The sequence below is a fragment of the Lissotriton helveticus genome, chromosome 12 (genome assembly GCF_964261635.1).
Source record: "Lissotriton helveticus chromosome 12, aLisHel1.1, whole genome shotgun sequence".
Taxonomy (NCBI): domain Eukaryota; kingdom Metazoa; phylum Chordata; class Amphibia; order Caudata; family Salamandridae; genus Lissotriton; species Lissotriton helveticus.
The window spans coordinates 496,384,248-496,400,934 of NC_136073.1; positions in this window are offsets into that span (position 1 = coordinate 496,384,248).

Genomic DNA, 16,687 nt, shown 5'->3' on the forward strand with positions numbered 1-16,687 from the left:
TGGTATTACTAGACTATTCTTATTAGTCTGTCTGTGTAGCTAACTAAGATTGGACATTTGGCAATTCCATTGGACTCCCATTATATTCAGCAATACCTCTATGCACTGTCTCCTTACTGACTAGATAGTGTGGCAGAGTCATTCAGCTCCCGAAGTCACCGATTATAGATCCCCAATGATCTCTAGATTATCGTACGCAGGACAAGAGAGTAGTACGGAGTCACAGCACAGTCAAGAAGTGTCAGAGGCACTCATGCTTGCAAAAATTCCAAAACCTTTAGCTCATCCACTCTAGTCTAGAGGAACAAAAACCACAGAGTCTATTTAAGTGTAAAAGCTTTATTAAAAGTAAACACATTTATTAAAATCTACTTTGTCATAAAACTATTTAACTGTAAACGGAAAAGTGGTTAGTGCTGACGATTAATTGGACACATTTCTTGTGGTCGAGCCGAACTCTCACCTACTTTGAACTTGATCCTGGTCGTGTTCTTAGGACTCAGGAGTCAAGCTTCTGTCTGTTAGGAGAAAAAGTGGTGCGTGTTAAAAATCAAAAGCAAGCATTCATCAGTTGTGCATAAAAGTGCAGCAAGACAACAGCCTTCCCTGGAAAATGGGACATTTTTACTATGGAGTAGACAGTCACAAATTATTACATTGTATTCTGTTTTTTTAACATTTCTCCTAGACCAAATATTATATAGTAGTGAGTGGTGTATTCTAACTTTCTTAAATGTACTTTGTAGGTGTAACATCTGGTGACGGGGCCAGCGCGGAGGTGGCTGTGTTGGACTTGGACTCGGAGGCCTCTGGGGAGGATGCGGCGTTAGAAGAGCTGGTGGCCGTTCCTGTGGGGGATCAAACGGTGGTGGCGGAAACAGGTAAGCTATATATTCCTTACTTATTGAGATTGAAGACTGCATAGTGTGCTTTCTGCACGGGTGTATTACAATTACAAATCAACCAGGTAGTAGCCTCCTCGAAATGTACTTCGACTTAGCTGTGAAGTTTTTGGTGAGAAGAATCCCAATAAGTTCTTAGACGAACGTGATGGATGGGATGAACGAAAAGCGAAAGAAGGGTGTAAGTAAGTGGGACGCGAACTTGTATGATGGCTGGCAAAGAAGAACGATATGTGTTTGCTTGGAGCCAGAGGTGGCTGGGAAGGAAAGAATATGGTATGGTGCATGGCTGGGTCAATGATGAAGCAAGGATGGGTGGAAGGACAGCAGCCTGGGTGGGTGAAACAGAAACTGTATGTGTGCGTATACTTTGAATGAATGGATGCCTGGAGCATGGTATTCTCTGACTCTTACATAGCAAATGTGTATCTAGAGAGAGTAGATGGTCGCCAGGTGAAGTAAGTGTTACCTTGAAGAGCATGTACCACCGCACCCGCACGTCCGTCCCAGTGCAGGGAAGGCAAGGAAAAGAAATTGTAAATGTGTCCAATACTACCATGAATAGTAGCAGTACTTTGTATTGCGTTTGCATTCACAGCATATATCTGGTTATTACGGTGGACACTCCGTACCTCTCTTAATAACTTTAGTTTACTTGTAGTACGTCATTCATGTGTGGGTGTATCACTGTGTTCACTCAATATTAAGCAAAGCACCTAAAGTCATCTCATCTGTCATTAAATACGTCCCATGTGAAGTGATAGATAATCAAATTAGTTAGCTTCTTCAGTTTCCTTTTCTAGTACTCATTTGCACTGTAGGGTGAAAGGTAAATTAATTAAGCAGTAGCCCTTGTAACAGAGTATTCTCAGTGCCACCCGTAATAGAAAAGTAATAGCTTCACCACCTGCATGTACTGGACCGGTACAGTAACGCAAGTCTGTCTCCATCATCATGGTGTGCAACTTTTTTTCTCGGGTGCAACTTCACTGTGCTGTGTCCATGTCATTCTGCCGGCTTGCATAAGATAACGTACCCATTTCCCTAAACAAGAGAGAAGAAGAAGAATAAGACTGGTGTACTGTCATAGTCGACTGTAATGGAAGTCCATAGTGGTCGTAGAATTAGTTCATTAAACTACCACTACTGTTAGAGCAAGGATGCAGAAGTGGGAGGTTACATAGATACTGTCCTCAATAGTTATGTACTGTGCTTTCAATTTGCTACTTGTACTCTGTGACCCAACTTTCGGCTCAATAACTTTGTGTTATTAATAAGGAGCATTGGTTACAGACTATGTCTTTCTTTCTTCATATAGTTGCTCCTTCCAAATCAACAACAAGGAGGGAGCAGGCTAGATTGGCCCGGCAACGGAGGCTGGAGGCCACAGTCGCCGAGTATCGGCGGCTGGTGGCCCTGGAGGAGGAGGAGGACACGCAGTCGAGCGGGGCAACATCTTCGACTGTGACCACTGCATCCTCCTCCGTGACTAAACCAGCGGGACCGAGCCGGGCTAAGAAAGCCGACCGCCACCGCCAAGCACCCGAAATACCAGCTGCCCCCCACAGGAGCTGCAAGGAACGCCAACGCCGCCTACGAGTCCGCATGTCCAACCTGGAGCAGGAGGTCCTGAGGTATAAGACCTTGGTTAAGGGCCTCCGCTCCGAGCTTGCCACCCTCCGCAAGGAGTATGATGCCCATGCCGCATCATGCACCAGCACCAGCACCCTCCAGTAGTGGAGTGTCCCTTGCCCTTTTTTTATAGACTTTTGGGGGGTGGGATTTGGGAGTTGGGATCGTTTTGGGACGTTTCAGAGACAATCGTTGGGGTTAGGGTGGGTGAGGGAGATTATTTTGTTAGGGATAAATAAATATATTTTTCAACTTTATCTGACCATACCTGTTTTTTACTGCTTTTCAGTCTGGTGGGTGGGGGGCGGGGGTGTAACAGTAACTTTGTTTTCCTGAACAGTCGTAGGACTTTAGTAGTACAACCGTCAATCTCTTGTCTACTCCGAAATAATACTCCATTATACTACCTCCCACCAAACGCTTATCTTACCTGTAATTTGTGTTAGAAATTAGGGCTAGGCCCAGGGCTGGCTCCAGGTGAAATGGGGATTAACGTTGTCAATCCTGGGCGGGTGACATTTCCTCATTGCGGTGGTACTAGTGGTGTGACACAGTGGCAGTTGCATGCCTATGGAAAAAAAGAAAACGAAACCTTGTTTGTACTCCTTACTGTAGCATTACAACGGTTACGGTACGATCGAGAAAATAGCAGGTGACAGTACACTAGAACAGTGCCATAATGTAGCCTAACAAATGGTAAAGTATTGCAAGTATAACTAGTACTTGCGTTGAATTTATTTGACATTGGCTACTACTACTAGAAGATATAGTACTGAAGCTGAGTAAGTCTAGAAGATATCCTCGTATTCCTTCACCAGCCTGTTGCTGCTATCACCTTATCCTCCCCAGCAAGTGTGTGGAATTATTGATGTCATTTTAGTCAGACATCAAGCAAAACAACACAGCCCGGGGGAAGAGGGTTAGGGTTTGTAAAATGGATGGGAATGGGGGTTTCTTTTTGGGTAGGTTTTGTTGAGAGAAGAAAAAAAAAGCAGAGCATGGACAAACAATAATTGAAGATACAGAGTTTACAGACAATCTTTGGTTACAAAGTAAAGGTAAGCACATGCAGTCACACTCATAGAATAAAAGACAACAATGGATACTGTATCTGTATTGCGTATGTTGTTGGAGTTGTCCTGTTGAAATTGGTAAGTAAGTTGCATGCAGCAAACAATTCCTCTTATTGGCGGCACTCCTCCATTCCAGCTGACGCTTCGTCCATCAATGTGGTGGTGACCACTGACAGAAGAGACACCCTGTCCACTGCCTGCCTGGCGGATGTTGACTGAAACCCGGCCTGTAATTATTGAACGGAAAACAGGAAGTGCTATTACAATACCACTGATAAATAAATAAAAGGTATGTACGCTGTGTGGTTCAAAAAATGACACTTTGATTTCCCTAATAGACAGTACAATATTTTTGAAATTGCGTGCTCTGTCTGAGTCACCTTTTTAAGGATCAATAAGTATGGCCAAAATATTATAGCGGATCTTTCCCCTCAAGGTGGGTGTACTACTGTGTTTTAGAACAAAATTTGACCTTCCCAGCAATGCTCCCACCAAGACCCTTACTAAAGCCAGTCGCAAAAATGTAGAAGAACCCAATCATATCTCCAAAAACGATGCCTAGCAGAAAAATGGTTACAAAACGTACTTTGAAAGTAACAGTAGACCCAAATACAGACCGTGGATTGTATTCAAACCACTTGCCTGCAAGCAAAAGTATCCATAGCCAGCATCGCTCCAACAGTGCTCTACAACAACAGAACCGCGTTGCAATAGAACCCCCCTAAACACATGCAATCCTGCTGCTAGGGCTAACCCTAACGAACCCTAACTTACAAAAAGTGCAAAAACTGGTGTTTCCTTATGGATTTTGTCCAACAAACTTCTAGCCGGTATTAGACCTTCCCAGGAATGCCCCAGGCAAGACCCGCCAACCCACCCGCAAAAAAACACGCGACACAACACCACCAAACAGCGAAAAAGCTAAATCTCATACTTACAATGTCTCTCGGCCTTCGGTCCAAACGCGGCGCTGTGCAGCTAGGTCGTCATCATCATCAATCATCATAACTCCTGTTTTCCACCACGGATTTCCTGAAAAGCAAATGCAATCAAGATTAGACTGTCGCAGCAGTGCTTCGACAGAGACCCCGGCCGCAACCCACCCACGAACAGCAGGAAGCCCCCCAAAACGCTACATTGAGCAAGATGTCTGAAGAAATGGCAAAAAAAAGGCTTTTCCTTAAGGATTTTGTCCAAAACACTTCTATCCGGCATTAGACCTTCCCAGGAATGCCCCAGCCAAGACCCGCCAAACCACCCGCAAAAAAACACGCGACAACACCCCCAAACAGCGAAAAAGCTAAATCTCATACTTACAATATCTCTCGGCCTTCGGTCCAAAGTAACGCGCTGTGCAGCTAGGTCATCATCAATCATCATAACTCCTGTTTTCCACCACGGATTTCCTGAAAAGCAAATGCAATCAAGATTAGACTGTCGCAGCAGTGCTTCGACAGAGACCCCGGCCGCAACCCACCCACGAACAGCAGGAAGCCCCCCAAAACGCTACATTGAGCAAGATGTCTGAAGAAATGGCAAAAAAAAGGCTGTTCCTTATGGATTTTGTCCAAAACACTTGTATCCGGTATTAGACCTTCCCAGGAATGCCCCAGGCAAGACCCGCCGGCGCCAACCCACCCGCAAAAAAACACCCGACAACACCCCCAAACAGCGAAAAAGCTAAATCTCATACTTACAATATCTCTCGGCCTTCGTTCCAAATGCCGCGCTGTTCAGCTAGGTCATCATCATCAATCATCATAACTCCTGTTTTCCACCACGGATTTCCTGAAAAGCAAATGCAATCAAGATTAGACTGTCGCAGCAGTGCTTCGACAGACACCAAAAATTACACACAAACCCCCGGAACCCCGCCAAAGAGCACCTCAAAGGCAAGCAAGTCAGCAAAAACGGCAAGAAATTTCCACCTCATATTTGGTCCAAAACACTTTTGTCCATTATTAGAGCTTCACAGCAATGGGCCCAAAACCGTCAACTCACCCGCAAAGAAGTACAACACCCCCACAAGTGCTGAGTCTTTCTTCATTGTGCGTAATCCAGCACTCTGCTTGGAGGGAAATCGCAGTCTGGAGGAGGAGGATAGAGGAGCATGTTCTTCAGAACTTGTGAACCTGAGGAATGTAGACTGCGGCACCTTCAAATCAATAAGCAAACAAGTGAAGACAGTTCTGATGATGGTCTTGTTTTTGGGATTAGGTGATTAAAGTTTGAATTAAATTAACTGTGCAAAACAAAGAAAGAGAGACACAAAGCACACAGGAATAAAAGTGAATAAGGACGAAAAAGAAAGTTCTTGATTGATTGTCTCATTTTCAGGGCTCGGTGTCAGGGAATAAGAACAAGATTTCGTCATCATACTCTGCGAATTCAGGCTGGATGAGGTCAGTGGCACCGAACAGAGAAAAAATCCCCTCATCTACGTTGCTGTCCTCATCGTCTTCATGTGGCGTGCTTTCTCGCACTTTGTAATCTGGTGGTATGAGGTGCTGATTCATCTTGATCATTGTCAGCCGCTCCACATTTTTGGGCGATAGGCGGCTCCGTTTGGCAGTTACAATGCCACCAGCAGCACTGAAAACACGTTCAGAAGACACACTTGCGAGTGGGCAAGACAAATAGTTTATAGCCAGGTTGTAGAGCTGTGGCCACAATTGTTTTTTGCCATGCCAATACTGCAATGGCTCCTCATTAAGAAAGACCACTGTTGAGTCATTCAGATAGTCCTGCACCATCGACTCAAGGTCATCAACTGTTCCTCCACTTTGCTTACTTTTTGCTGTGCCTGTGACATTTTTTCGAGAACCATACCCCATCAAACTTAGCCAATCCTCCTCCCCAGCCACTGTTAGTGTTGTCATTGTGTGTGGTGCAGATGATCCAGTTGCCGGTGTCTTTAACGGCTGAGAGGTCACTTGTGCCCCAGCCACAGGTGCAGAAGTGGATTCTTGTGACTGCGGATGGCCTGCTGATGCTGATGCTGATGTACTGGCTTCTCCTTCAATAACCTGCCGTTCTTTTTCAAACCTCTTGGCTGACCAGGCTAACCAATGTTTGTACTTTTGAACATCTGCATCAGCGAAAGGAAAGAATGCGTTGTCTGCCAGCGCCTTTTTGTAGCGTGGATCCAGAATAGTAGCACAAATGTAATGCTGATCTGAGTTGATGTTTTTAAGACGTTCATCACCACGTAGGCGATGTAATAATTTCTCAGACAAAATGAAATGTTTTTTTTTTTTTTCATCTTTTTCAAACTCAGAAGAAACCGCCATCAGTTGGTGCTCCAGTATGCACAACAATGGGATAGCTTTTCCCAAATTACAGTCCTCCTGGCTGACTGCACGCGTGAAGAACTCAAAAGGACGAAGCATGTCTGTCAGGCTTTTAACTATGGCCCATTGCGCCTTACTCATCCGCAGGTCCTCCTTCTGAGATGTAGCCTCTGTCAAGAAATAGTGATCGAGTACCGTATACTGCTCATGCAGACGCTCAAGCATGTAGAAGGTTGAGTTCCAACGTGTTGCCACCTCCTGGATGAGTGCTTTCACTGGCATTCCACGTTGAAGTAGCAGTCTCCGCAGATGCTTCCGGGCCTTAAAAGAATGGCTGAAATGGTTGCACATTTTGCGGCAGGTGGCCATTACCTCGAACGCTGGACTCTCTTTATCACTCAAGAATTTTTGAACTACCAGGTTGATACAGTGCGCCAAACACGGCACTCTAACATGGTGACCCTGTAACATGGCCTTAACTACATTGGCGCCATTATCCGTGGAAACATAACCAATCTTGCGTTTTAGGGGGGATAGCATTGACAACACCTTTTTGTCAAACTCTTCCAAAAGGTTTTCTGCTGTGTGACTTTTCTCCAAGGCAAACATGGCTAGTGTTGCATGTTTCCGAGCAGCTTTGAAAACTTGGTCCGGGTCAACACCTGCGTTTAGCTTTGCTATAACACCTGAAAAAGAGACCCAGTGTGCAGTGATGCACATGTAATCATCGCCTGGGCCACTGGTCCACATGTCTGTTGTCAGATGTATTGTGTGAACAGCACTCTTCTGCAAAGCTGCCCCAATCGCCTGCAGCACATCTTCATGTAGTGCTGGAACCGCAACTCTGGCAAAATAGAACCGGCTCGGAACCTTCCATTTAGGGCAGAGCGTTGCAACTAATTCAAGAAAACCTACCGCTTCTACAAAAGAAAAAGGTAGAAGGTCCACAGCTAGCATTTTAGCCAGCTTAGTGTTATACAGACGCGTCAGTGGGTGGTTGCGTTCATATGGCACCTCTGAAGTAAGCATTGTTCTAATGTTGCCCTGGACCAAGCATTTACGGGCTGATAATGACTTCGTTGACCCAATTTTGCTCGCTGGTGAACTTTTGTGCGTTGGTGTCTCACTCGCTCCAACACTCTTAGTGTGCCTCACATTGGGTGTGCTGCTGAGAGGGGTACTGGGTGTAAGGGAAGTGTTTGACACGTCTTCTTCCTGCTCGTCAACATCAGATGAAACATCAACGTTTCCTTGATTTTGGCCTTTCTTGATCGCAGCTAGGTGCGCAAACCATTGGACAGCGTGCTTTCTGTCAAGATGACCACTCTGGCCGCCGGTACCATAGTTGCTACCTGGCTTACCACGACTAACTGCAAGCTTACAAAGGGTACAAATGGCAAACCTTGGATTTTTGGGACAAACAGTAAAGAAGTCCCAAACTGGGGACTTGAAGTGTCTGTGGGACCTGGAGGAGGCGGCGATACTGGTGGTGGTGGTGGTCATGAAGCTAATGCCAGATGAAGTGGAGGATCTGGATTGGCCAACTTTTGTACGTTTTCCACTTTCACCGCCACTAATTAAGGTCGAGGTTGACGCAGGTCTCTTCTTGCCAGAAAGAAATATGGAAGCGGGACGAGTTGGTGTACTACTTAACTCCAATGATTGTGGTGTTTCCACTGCCTCCTCATCGACAACATCATCATCATCATCATCACGCGCAGCAGCTCTTCGGGCTAGGGTCAAAATGTCTGTTTGCTGCATGCCCGCTGGGGCTGCAGTGACCTTTATGATGACTGGGTCGTCGTTGGCAGAGTCTTCATCAGCAGCAGTATCCGCCACTTCTTGTTGAGCCTCATCACACTCCATAAGTCTGAGACTTTGGACGAGCTTCCTTTTACGCTTAAGTACCTTTGTTGGATCATGGTGTGCCTCACTCTCAGACGGCTGTGGTGCTGGTTCCCAAGTTTGATCCGTATCATCAGAAGGAGGTGTGCTTGAAGAGGATGTAGACACCACCCTTGATCTCTTCCTTGCTAGGGTTGTGGAAGACAATGAAGGATCATCAGGAGGAGTGGCTTCCTCAAATGATACCTCGCCTTGATTGTCGATTTCCTGATGTGCCCCTACTTCGGGAGGAACAACTATTGTGGGCACTTGTTGTGACCCTCCATGCACCTCTGCATGCGCATCTCCTTGCGCTGCCTCTCCTTCCACATGTACTTGGGCTTGTACTTGCACATGTGATTGTTGTTGCCGCTGTGGTTGTTCAACACTCGTCAGATGAGCTACAACAACCTGTGTTGATTGAGGGACATTGCTGCTGCTTTCTTGCGATGAGCCAACATCACTGGTCGATGGTGATTGAAGAAGTATACTGGCTGCCTCTGCAGCACTCAAGGGCTTGGACTTAAGTTGGCGTGGTGGTGGTGGTGGCACTGAGCCCAATGGAGCGGGGGTGCTGCTGCCAGCTTGGTCCCCAGCAGATCCCGCTGCAGCTGCTGCAGGCATACTTTTTTTTTTACTCACAAAAAAAGGGGCGGGCGGCACACCAGTGTCCTTGGTAACTTGCTTCTTCTGCTCCTTACTGGCACCTTTCTTGCTAGAGGAGCTACGGGTTACTTTTTTTGGGGCCATCTTCTTCAGAGCAGGTCAGCAGGCAGCAGTTGCACGAGTTGCAGAGGGTTCTGTGTCCAGACGTGACGTCGCGTGACGTTATGCTGCACACACCGCTGCAGGACTTCTTCCTGGCACTGGTGGTTCTATTGAGTCTTCTTGTGCACCTAAAAGCAATGGAAGACAGAGGAACATCAGTTCAGTTATACACCCCAAAAAATCGACAAAACACAGAAAAATGAGCACAATCCCATGCCATCCATGATGTTTACATTGAAGACACCCCACAGAAAGACTAGGGACATGCAAGTATGCAACACTCACTACCCCTGGGCATAAGGGATGAAAAGTAGGCAAAATAAGTGCAGGCCTCAGACACTGCCTCTCCTCAAAATGGCCCCCTTACACCCCAAGCACATGTTGCCTGTACCAGCCAGCACTCAAGATGGCCACCACCACCACCCACATGGCCAGTCCACATCAACAGTACACCCCCAAAAAACAGAAAAACTGCCAGAAATCACCACAATCCAATGCCATCCATGATGTTTACATCAAAGAGAGTGAGACAACACCACAGGCACACTCAGTCCATGCACCACCACCACCCCTGGGCAAGCAAAAGGCCACACCAGCAGCCCCCCAAAAACGACAAAAAACAATAAAATAAGCACAATCCCAGCCCATCCATGGCCTCAATTATGTTTAAATTCAAGAAGACACCCCACAGAAAGACTAGGCCCATGCAACACTCACCACCCCTGGGCAAAGGGCCACACCAGCAGGCCCAAAAAAACGACAAAAACCAATAAAATCTGCACAATCCCAGCCCATCCATGGCCTCAATGGTGTTTAAATTCAAGAAGACACCCCACAGAAAGACTAGGCCCATGCAACACTCACCACCCCTGGGCAAAGGGCCACACCAGCAGGCCCAAAAAAACGACAAAAAACAATAAAATCTGCACAATCCCAGTCCATCCATGGCCTCAATGGTGTTTAAATTCAAGAAGACACCCCTCAGAAACACTAGGCCCATGCAACACTCACTACCCCTGGGCATAAGGGATGAAAAGTAGGCAAAATAAGTGCAGGCCTCAGACACTGCCTCTCCTCAAAATGGCCCCCTTACACCCCAAGCATATGTTGCCTGTACCAGCCAGCACTCAAGATGGCCACCACCACCACCCACATGGCCAGTCCACATCAACAGTACACCCCCAAAAAACAGAAAAACAGCCAGAAATCACCACAATCCAATGCCATCCATGATGTTTACATCAAAGAGAGTGAGACAACACCACAGGCACACTCAGTCCATGCACCACCACCACCCCTGGGCAAGCAAAAGGCCACACCAGCAGCCCCCCAAAAACGACAAAAAACAATAAAATAAGCACAATCCCAGCCCATCCATGGCCTCAATTATGTTTAAATTCAAGAAGACACCCCACAGAAAGACTAGGCCCATGCAACACTCACCACCCCTGGGCAAAGGGCCACACCAGCAGGCCCAAAAAAACGACAAAAAACAATAAAATCTGCACAATCCCAGCCCATCCATGGCCTCAATGGTGTTTAAATTCAACAAAACAGTTGTATCATGCACCCATAACCAACCCTGGTCCTACTGGATACTGTGGCTACCCACAATATAATTTATTTAATTTTCTGAAAAAGTTCCAAAATTGTACTTGCAGCAACTGTAATGCCCCAAACAAACTTACTTGTGAAAGTTGATTTCTAATCCAAAAGTGATCCAAAGACAGTCAAAAAGGCCTCAAATCCAAATATCCAGCAGCACCCACAAAAAGTAATCCTTCCAGCTCCAGATCCAAATGAAAGTGACCAGGAGATGGACAAAGCACTGGGAGGAGCCTGCTGGACAGGAACAGGAAGTTGGAGACTGTGGGGCACTTCCTTCCTCCCCCCCCCCCCCAAAATGGACTCCTTGCAAAAAAAAAGGCCATGCAAATGTCAACCTGAGGAGTGATTCTGATAAAAATCATAATTTTCTGAAGGTTTATCCTGTTTGCTGGTGATTTTCTTGTGCGAAATTGCAAAATCTCTATTTCGCAAGTGCGAGATTGTTCCTTTCCGCCACAACTACGTGTTCGCAATTGCGAACTCTCGCGAGGTGTGCTGTGCAAGGTGGCAAGCCGCGAGTACGTATTCGCGGGCGACAAACTCCCGCGGGAACACGCAGCAAGATCTAAAATGGCGCGTCACTCGCAAAGAAAAACAACTCGGCAAACGCTAAAATGACGGAAAGTGAACGCCGTGCACCACGCCGCGCGCCGCAACCAAGCAAAAAATCCGCCGCGAGCGGATTCACGGATTTTCGACAAATTCGCGAGCGTTCGCGGATTGCGGATTTGCCGAAAATCCGAAAAATCCGCGAGCGGAGCGGATTTTACGCCCATGCTTAGTGAACAGCATGTTTTGAATTGATATTACTCAAAACTCCTTCACACTTGGTGGCACACGGAGAAATCACACATGAAACGAAATGCAATCTTTTCTCACACAAAATAAACAAGACAAGAACTGCACGCATGCTTAAACACGCACAAAGATGGACCCTGTACATCTCCAACATGGAGAACATGTTTAGGGAAACACCTTTTCTGTTCGGATCCACACATTATTGTTATTATTTTCTTTTGCCCTAGGCAGAGGGTGTGATGGCCTTTTCTCTGGCCCTGGACAACGATACAGGTACAGACATATACAATCTTTTTAAAAGGACACTCATGTGCTTCCACAACTGGTAAAACAGCTATCCGCGCACAAAACCGGCGTACAGTGGCAACGAGTACCAAAAATACTCTCTCACTTTGCTCCTAGATTATGTGATTTGCTAGGCAGCCAGGGCCACAGCACATATTCCTATGGTGTTATGAATAACATTTTTAGGTTGTAACTCTTGATAGGGAAGTACTATCAACTCGAAATCTGAGGCATAAATATTATCTGGTGTGAAATCTAAGCCTATTTTACAAGGTACATACATTTCAGTCCAACATCATAATTCATATACATCTTTTGTTGATCTCTGCCTGCCAGATGGTACTTCAAAAGACAAGTCCCGGTGATGGAGAAAGGAAGCCCCTGGGCATCGCCTGGAAAGGCCTCCGATGCACGTTTCCCATTCATAGAATGAATCACTCACTGCACCAGTAGTGAACCACATTCTGGCTCATGGATGAGATGTTTTGAAGTTTTCGGAAGCTGTATTCCACGGGTCAGAAGCGTAACAGAGACAGACATCATTATCTTGCTTTTAAGGTGCTTAAAATTCAGGGACTATGTTTTTTTGCAAAAGAATGTATTCAAGAAGGAAAGTACATCACTTTGATGGAAATCACTTAATGTTAAAGCTCGGGAATCTTTATAAAATGATCTAAACCCCATGGCAAATAAGTGACAGGTTTACACTTTAAAAATACACTTTGTAAAAATCTGCAGGTTTCTTATCTACCTCTAAATAGAGAGAAAAAGAAAATGTATCTGCCTGCTTCTGCACTGAAGCATACCTGCCCACCTGATAATTGAAGGTCGGAGTCTGTATTCTGCTGCACCAGCAGTTTGCTTCAGAACTCTGGGGCTAAAAGGTTTGCCAGAGACTCGTACTTGCCATTGTTGTATTATCGACTGTGGCAAGAGGGGTCACAGCTTCCTGAAACGAAGGGCATTGTTATCAAGAAAAATTCAAGTGGCCCATTTGGAATTATACTTTTCTACTGTTGGTCCCTGAGAGTGCAGACATTCTAACAGAAAAGGGAACTGTTTCTTGGCCAGAAGAATTCGGATGACTTTGTTGTGGACCTAAATGCAGAGCTATGGAAAGCTTATGCACCTGTCAATAAGGGAAACATCCTTTACAACGCAACTTTTACTACGCAATGCTTTTACATGGCAACTTTTACAACGCAAACCATTACAACGCATTGCGCTGGGGGGCGCTCTAGGATAGGGAATAGATTTAATTTACTATCCAACACCTTCCCTACTATCCACGGGGACTGGAGTTGGAATAGTAAATTAAACTATTCACTATCCAGCACCCCAAAGCGCTATGCGTTGTAAAGGCATGCGTTGTAAAAGTTGTGATGTAAAAGCATGCGTTGTAAAAGCATGCGTTGTAATGTCATACATCCGTCAATAATGGTCTGGAGCATTAAATGCCACTTTTTACGCTATGACGACTCTTCTCCAAAGTAGCATGGGTACCAGACCTTAAACTTTTGACACTTCAAAAACTTTAGTCATAAAGGCCTGGGACAACATATCAAGCTTATCTAAGAAAGCCACAAACTTGGAAGCTTGATTTTATCTTTCTCACCACTTTGAGCTTTTGACAGAAAGTTTGAGGCTATAGTGACATCACTTAACCAATCATTTGGTATCCTTTTTAGTTGGAGCTCTCAGGCAGAATAGGTTTAATAGACAATCAAAGTGTAGGAAGGGGGAATTGTTGTCCATTCAGTTCCCCGTATCAATTAACTGGTAATCAAGTGAAGGAATGGCCACTTGTAACATTCTAATTCTAAATGTATACATTTTCTTTAGGGCAAACAATCAACTTTGACCCAACTTTGACCCAATCATAGTGGCTCATGAGGCAGCAACGATGATTGTTAGGCTCGGGTCATCTGCATGGAAGACATCTGACAGGTTTTATACATTTTCTTTTGCATTTTCTGTAGGTAACTCTGCAGTGTTGTCCTTTTGTAGTAATTTTATATATAAGACAAAGATATAGTTACTCAATAGAGAGTCCTCTTTTTCCCATAGAAAAAACTCAACTGCGCAGAGGTCTGAAAATGCTGGAAGAATCAAAATTTGCCTAGCTTAGTAACGGTAAGTTTCAATTCTATTAAGGATGCGGAGGCGGAGGCGAGAAACCATCAGCCGACCCCACCGACCTCAAGAACTACCGCCCCATCTCGCTGCTCCCGTTTCCGGCAAAAGTCATCGAGAAGACCGTCAACAAGCAACTGGCCGCCTTCCTCGAGACAAACGGCTCCCTCGACCTCTCGCAGTCTGGCTTCCGGGCCAACCACAGCACCGAGATCGCCCTGATCGCAGCCACCGATGACATCCGAGCCCTGCTCGACAACGGAGAAACAGCGGCCCTCATCCTCCTGGACCTCTCCGCGGCCTTCAACACTGTCTGCCACCGCACCCTAGTACAGCGCCTGAGCAACGTCGGAATCCGGGAGAAGGCACTGGAGTGGATCATCTCCTTCCTCGCCGGAAGGACACAGAGAGTCCGCCTCCCCCCGTTCAGATCGGAGGCCACCGAAGTCATCTGCGGCGTTCCTCAAGGCTCCTCGCTCAGCCCAACACTCTTCAACGTCTACATGAGCCCCCTCGCAGCCATCGCACGCCAGCACAACCTCAACATCATCTCCTACGCCGATGACACCCAGCTGATCCTCTCCCTCACCAATGACCCCGCCACCGCCAGAGCCAACCTGCACGAAGGGATGACAGACGTAGCCAAGTGGATGACGAACAGCCGCCTGAAACTGAACTCGGACAAGACGGAAGTCCTCATCCTGGGATCTTCACCCTCCGCCTGGGACAACTCCTGGTGGCCCCCCGCCCTGGGCAGCGCACCCAAACCCACAGACCACGCACGCAACCTGGGCTTCATCCTGGACTCCTCCCTCTCCATGACCAGACAAGTCAACGCCGTCTCCTGCGCATGCTACGTAAGATCTTCCGTTGGATCCCCACCGAGACCAGGAAGACGGTCACCCAGGCCCTCGTCACCAGCCGTCTGGACTACGGCAACTCCCTCTATGCCGGAACCACCGCCAAACTCCAGAAAAGACTCCAGCGGATCCAGAACACCTCAGCACGACTCATCCTGGACATCCCCCGCCGCAGCCACATCTCCGGACACCTGAGAGACCTGCACTGGCTCCCGGTCAACAAGAGAATCACCTTCCGGCTCCTCACCCACGCACACAAAGCCCTACACGACCAAGTGGTGGAGTGGTGTGGATCACTGGTTAGAGGCGGCAGACCCGTAAGCAGAGGAAGGCCCGGGACCAGGGTTCGATTCCCGACGCAGCAGGGTCGTGGACCAGGGTCAGCGGGCTCGATAATTCTCGCCTCGGTGCCTACTCCAGTCAGGGACCACACTCGGCAACTCTGGGCATTAGCTTGCCTCATCTTCACAACGGCCCCCCAGACCGCCGGGGATGCTTGGTCGCACCTTAGAGATACCCATTAGGGACCATCTCTCAGGGTGAGCCAGGACGGGTTCCCCAGCGGTCTAAGCTCGGAGATACTCCTCCGGGAGTTGATTCTAGCGCTATATAAACCCACAATTAAATTAAATTAAATTAAATTAAGGCCCAGGATACCTCAACAGCCGCCTCAACTTCTACGCTCCCAAACGCCAGCTTCGGTCGACCAGCCACGCCCTCGCCGCCGTCCCCCGCATCCGAAGAGCCACCACAGGAGGAAGGTCCTTCTCCTACCTGGCAGCCAAGACTTGGAACTCCCTTCCGACCCACCTCCGCCTGACCCAAGACTTCCTCGCCTTCAGGAAGCAGCTCAAGACCGGGCTGTTCGAGCAGTAGCGGACCCCCCCCCCAGCGCCTTGAGACCCTCCGGGTGAGTAGTGCGCTATATAAATGCTTTGATTGATTGATTGATTGATTGAGGATTATGCTTTTCCTTTCTTTGCTCTTTATTTTACAAAATTCACAGCAGCCCATAAAAGCTCAACAAATGCTTATATATACCCAAAACAAGGTGAAAAAAGCATTAAATGGTAAAAAACACAGATTTATAATGTCCAACAAACTACGACTCCCATCATTCCATACGAATAGTCTAATACTAGTCCTTCAACAGTGTCCATAACGCATAGATAGGTCCTCGATCTTGAATCCTCTTCCTCTTTCTTCGCGCGAGTCACGCTCCCATCTTAATGGTCATGTTTCTGACCGTCATTCCCTACCGGAAAAAACAAAAGCGTTAGCGTCCGAAAACCATACGCTGAAAGCACGGAATGCTGCATCACCGTACATTGAGTTCAACACAATAAGAGATATCAATAATCAATTACTTACTGTAGTACGGGTGGGAAAAAATCTTCCGAAGGAAATTCGGGCCGGAAATTCCTCGCCTCCGCGTCCTAGAATTGAAACTTACC